Here is a 6,632-nt window from a genome sequence, read left to right as displayed (position 1 = left end):
AAATTGTTTTCTATTTGTGATTTCGGTGTCTAATTTACATATTATAGCTATACATTGACCAATAGTTGTTATTTTCTCTTTATTTTGGTCTAGTGTAAAGAGTTGTCACAATTGCTATCATAACTTCTTATTTATATTGTTTTATTTCAATTTATGTTCGGTTGGAGTGTGAAGAGGAGTTATGTTTATTTATAAACAACATTGTGTTGCTCACAACTTTACATACATCTCAAACATACTTTTTGTTAAGGTTTTATGAACAAGAAACATGACTTAGAGACACTGACTTTTACTCAGTGTGATAACATTAGAAGCAACTCAAACATATATTTATTTGCTCGCTCTCGCCTAGTGTTTACTGACCACATGTACATCGTGTAAGGCCACATTGTTAACATATGATATCTGTTCGACTGTATTATACGTTTTAACAAACTAGGAACGTCTACACATCATCAATATTCCACCTCAGTTTTGATGAATTTGAACATATAATGACGTCCGTACTGAAAAAAAAACAATTTTTAGAACTAGAATTGCGATTGTATAGTACTAGACGATACTTTCAAGAATTGGAATGAACAATGATATGGTATTGAACAATCTAATCTTGAATTGCCATGAGAAGTAGTAAGGTACTGGGTATTGTTATCGGGTATTACTATGTCCAGTGCGGTACAGAAAACATGGTAAAGTACAATTTACTATCACCAGTAGTTTCACGTGTTCTTTTGTTAACAAGAGACATGTTTGTTTACATTGGTTTAACTTGGTGTTGTGGCTAGCGAAACCTCCACGTGCCAGTTTCACCAAACAAAAAGTACAAAATTTATATTGGTTCTGAATTGGTCATGACTTAAGATAAATCTTAGTTGTAAGTTTTTTTGTGAAACCTACTACATGCTGTATAGCAAACTATACAACTCTTTTGTTTAATAGATAACCTTTTATTAACATTTGTATATAAAAGTGAGTTCAAAGAAATAAGTGACACACATGAGGAAAAAATATACCAAGACAATAATCCTTAACGATACTACAGCTACAACAAAATACTCCGTACTCAAAAAAAGCCTACGAGATTACTATTGAAACCAAAAATTCTCAATCCAGGGTGGTATACAATGATACTGTAAAACATTAAATAGTAACCTCAACGAAAAACAGTTTAGAAAAACCCTTATATAATCAACCAAAGGCAACAACAAAGATACCAAATAACTGTTACCAACAACGTAATCCTACAACAGTCAAATAACAAAAGCGTAATGCATTGTAACTCTTTCTCATTGTCACGAAAATGTAAATAGGAAAATGTGGTCTAATTGTTAAATGAGTTAACTGTCCAACAGAGACCAAGTGATATAGAAGTTAAGAACTGTTATCGTTAGGCCTTCAACAATGAGCAAAATCAATACTGTGAAGGCGGCTATATCGGGCCCCTAAATAACAAATAATAAATGTGAAAAAAATCACGAGAGAAAACTAACGCTCTAGCATAAACGAAATAAAAGTATAATATAAAGCAAAACAAGGACGACCACTGAATAGCAAGCCCCTGGCTCGGAATAAGCTTAAACAGTGTGCAGCGGAATTAAACATTTTAGCGATACCATACCATCTAACCTAGGATAGTGCTACAATAAAAATAAACTATTAAAAATAGTCGGAAAGGAATTAACTATGCATATCGAAACAAAGCAGAAAAACAAGAAAAAAAACCTCAGACTGGACGTTGCAGTGTTAATTCACCCATGCATCAAAATGAATGTTAAGTACCGATCTAAGAGTACTCACAGTAACTGGCACTGGCAGTCAGTTTAAAGCCAATAATAAAAAAAACAAAGAATAAAAAGTATATAAGACAAATGTCTCAAATCAGTATATGAGTTATGAATAGTGTTTCTAGAATGAAGTTGAAAAAAAACAACCTACTATCTAGGCCATGCGATCCACGGGGATTTGAATTAATAGAAGTCATTCTTGTCATTAACTATCAGCTTAATGTCTCAATACACTTGAAAGTCCTATGACTTTGTATTGGCAACATATTATAAATGCTGAAAAAAGGCAGAAAATATCAAGGACAAACTAAAAAATAATAAGCTATAAATTAACATAAAAATGAAAATAACACGTAATGAACTTCGTGCGATCGAAGAACTTTTTTGGATTTATCTTCACCAGAAACGCTCAAAGCGGAATATTAAAAGCAAAAATTGTTTGATAACCTAAACAGTGTAGAGCTACAACAATCAAGCGGCACATGTGATGTTTCTCATAGCAGGTTAACATTCAGATAAAGTTTGCATTCGATGCTATTCTATTTGAGGAAAATAGAACAGAGTTGTTACTATGATTTTTTTTAAATAGAGACACAAGGTAACACAAGGATATCCAAACTCATCAATCGAAAACAAATGACAATACAATGGGGGAAACAAATGAAAAAGCGAACAACAGAACAACAATAAGAAGTCGAGAAGTTCATAACTAAAATAATACATCATGTCATAATTGTGAAAAACTTTATTGATATCTTAAAAATGTTGTATTCTTTTGACCGTGTATTCAACTCTGTTGATAATTATCTTGTGTCAACCTTAGGAGCATTGGTGGCCGAGTGGTCTAAGTAGTGACTACTGTAATCACTAGCCAGTCAAGACTGAGTTCGAACCCCGCTCGTGTGGTTGCAGTCGACTCCAATCTTAATTGACTAGGATGTCAGTTTTCCTATATCCGTGACCTCTGGCTTTCTCAACCAATAAAAACGGGCCGCAATGAAAAAGCCTATATGCGGTGGCTAAAAGTGGCGTTAAAACACCAAACATAAAATTAAATTTGCCAACCTTATACACTACTTTTCAACTGAGTATGATTTTAATACACTTGATTATCTATTTGAAAGAATTGTAGTTAAACCAGGCATTGTTTAAATGGAAATACCCGAAAAGAACGCAAGAAAAAAATCCAAAAACAAAATGTCATTTAGGAAATCCAAAGAGATATTTATCGTAAGCTTACTAAGTAAAAAATAGATAAGAGGAAAACTATTAACTCATTACCTGATCCCTTGATGCTTATCTTTGAACAGAGAAGCAATGTAAAAGAAAACCATGGTTGATTTTGAGTTCACTAGTCGAGAAGATAAAAAACTTGAGTGGGGGAAGATCGAACAGTTCATTATCTTTGACCACTCTAATTTTCGAAAGGCGTAACGTAATGTATCGAATTGAAGTTTTAAAACACATGAAAAGAGCTCAATACGATATAGAAAGCAAACATTCCATAAAGATGAAATTCAAAGATCACGTAGAACCGAATAAATCACTCTATAGCCATATCCGAAATGATTACGTATCGTAACAAAAAAGCTTTGTGCTTTTAATGCAAAGTATTAAACTAAAATAAAAACATATTCACAAGCATTCACCGTTTACTTATTCAAAAATGAATATATATTATACACATATTTCAAGTATTTTTTTATATTACATTTTTAGGCAAAAAATATTTTTGGGTAAAGGAATATGGCAGTTGTTAACAAATAGTTCGTTTCTATGTGTGTTGGAGTTTGTTTTGTTGCACTTCGGTGTTCCTATTGTTCCTATTGTTTCTTTGTTTTTCTTCTAGTTGTTGACGTGTTTACTCGGTTTTAGTTTGTACCCTACACTGGTTTTTTTTCTAAATCGATTTTTAATTTAAACATCGGTATACTATTGTTACCTTCATTGGTCATGTCCAAATATTAAAGATAAAATCTAGATCTTAGTGTAGTTCACCGTCAAATTTACAGCAAGTTAAAGAAGTTCGAAGTCTGAATGCGAAAACAAACAATAAAAAAAACCCTAATTAATACTGATTCATGTTATCATTATAGTTGATTTTCCCCTTGGTTTTACATTGTAACCCGGATTTATTTTTTCTCAATAGCGTCAGGAATTTTGAACAGCGGTATTCTACTGTTGCTTTTATTCATGTCTACTGAACATTTTAGTTTACTTCATTTCAATTTACAAATAAAACAAATGTCATAAGTGTCATTTCATACATTATTGACGAATTGGCTACTGGAAATTTTAGTAATACCATTGGTTTAAAAGAATTTATTGTAAACCTTTTATTTTTGCTTGAGACAGGAATTAACAAATAAACCAACAGGTTTTCATTTTGTTTTCTGAAAGCTTTTAATATCAGTTATCCCGTCATATAGCAAACGATGATAGGATCAATTCTCAGCATTTCTGGAAATATGTTTACTTCTACTGGTTATATCAATTAAAAGTTTCCTTTTGCTGTGTTAACAAAGATAATGCAATGAAATTCAACTTAAATAAAAGTTAATTTCTTTATTAAAGTTTTTCAAAGTAATTTATCACGATGAAAATAAAATGTCACGAAATAACATACTATTATGAATTATGTAAAATAGCAACCAAGATAAAAATATCTCTAAACGTGAAATGTCATTTGTGAGATGATCACGACTTATTCAAATGAAGTATACTATTATTTGTTATATCTAAAATGATTAAATCCGATCATATCTTTGTAAAATGTCCCCAAATAACTGATACGTCTCGCTGTTCTAAACATATACTTACATTTCCCATATAATGTCCTATGTTTATGACATGTAAGAAAATGACTAACTTTGCAACGAACAAAAAAAGAACAGCACATTAGACATATAACATTTGTTGTACTACTTTCGATTGATTTATTGTTTGTGTTGTAAATAACACTGTCAGCGCTGTTAGTTATATCGCGGCGGCAAGTTTTTTTTAGTGGAGAAAGCGGAGAGAACCAACTATAATAAGCTTACAAACTGGCAATCCTAGTTATATCAAATCGAGGTCGTATTAACCTGCCACGTACGAGGATTTTACTTATAACCTGAATATTTATAATCCAGTTAGACCATTCGGTCATTGATGCCCCTTACTACATGTTTAAATAGTGAGTCTATTATACCAGCACTGCTAATAGAATTTCGTATACCCTCGTTTCCTTATTAGTTCATGAAATGTGATAGTTTGAGTTTGTGAGGTGTTAGTGCTTTGGTGCGCTCCAGAATTTATCATAAATATTTCAGTAAAAATACGAATAAAAGTTTCAAAAACTACGACTTCGACGTTTTTACTTTAATCAAATAGTTAAACTGTGAAAGGTAAGATTTTTAGCGTGCACAATTCAAGAGATTTTTTATGAAAATTGAATTTGGCTTGTTTGCACACTATACGTAGAATAACAAGTGAAACTGCGAGTTACTGCTCACTGATGATACCCCCGCCGCAAGTGGATAATATTAATAGTGTAAAAATATGCAAGTGTTCGGTAAACAGGAAGTTGTTGAGTGATGAATCTGAAAACGCATCACACGGTATAGCTGACTTATATAAATCCTGAAACCAAATTTCAGAAATCCTTGTATTGTAGTTCCTGAGAAAAATGTGACGAAAATTTTCAACTTGGCTATCATGTGTAAAATCCTTCACGTGTTCGGTTAACAAGAAGTTGTCAAGTGATCAATCTGAAAACGCATCACACGGTAAAGCTGACTTAGATAAACCCTGAAACCAAATTTCAGAAATCCTTGTATTGTAGTTCCTGAGAAAAATGCGACGAAAAATATTCATGGGACGGACGGACTGACTGACGGACTGACGGACTGACGGAAGGACAGACAGAGGTAAAACAGTATACCCCCTTTTTTAAGCGGGGGTAAAATTAGTAAACACGATCAACAGTTCTCATTTTGTTAATTAAAGCGAACAATCGGTTTTGCGAGCGTGTCCTTGAACTTGTCCTTATATGTTACATCTGAAGACAGCATGAGTCTACAACGTATATTAACCTCTTGTTTTCAGCAATACACATTGTTTGGTTATGTCCCTAGGAATTGTTGGGTTTTTTTAAATTTAGAAACAGCTTTATTTTACTGGCCTCAAGATTTTCTTTATTTACTTTTTTTCTGTATATATCACACATAATTTATACGATAACGGTGCTTATATATTAAAAAGGATGTTAGGTTTTAGGCAACCATCCCCGTACCGAAAAAAACTTCAAACTCACCGCTGTGATTTTCTCGACTAAGAGTTTAAAAATAGTTTGTTAAAAATGTTATCCGTACTGAATCGATTACAATTGAGTCGTTAATACGGACTTTTAAAGTATTTTAAAGAAAGACATTTATATATGAGAATATAAGGTATAAGTGCCAATGAGACGACTATCCATCTAAGTCACAATCTTTTAAAAGAAAGCCTTTAAAGGTCAAATACGTCATTAAAACTAGGAGCTAAATTGGAATATGTATTTATTATAAACCATGTTATCTATTTGATTTTGTAGTATATATTCTGTTGTGTCAGTCCACACTCTAAAACATATACAATGCCTTTAAGCATTGCCCATATTAATGTCTGAAATAAGTATTCCTACAAATGTAAAAATACGTAAGTATAATAAATTCCTTTATACATATGAAAACGTTTAGTTTTAATGGTAAACTTCCTTTATACATATGAAAACGTTTAATTTTAATGAATATGAACTGATTTAATCTAATATCGACTGGTACTTATGGATGTTTACTAAAAAAAAGTTTAAATTTGAAATTAATGGTT

Source organism: Mytilus trossulus, chromosome 4 (genome assembly GCF_036588685.1).
Source record: "Mytilus trossulus isolate FHL-02 chromosome 4, PNRI_Mtr1.1.1.hap1, whole genome shotgun sequence".
Taxonomy (NCBI): Eukaryota; Metazoa; Mollusca; class Bivalvia; order Mytilida; family Mytilidae; genus Mytilus; species Mytilus trossulus.
This window is presented reverse-complemented; position numbering follows the sequence as displayed.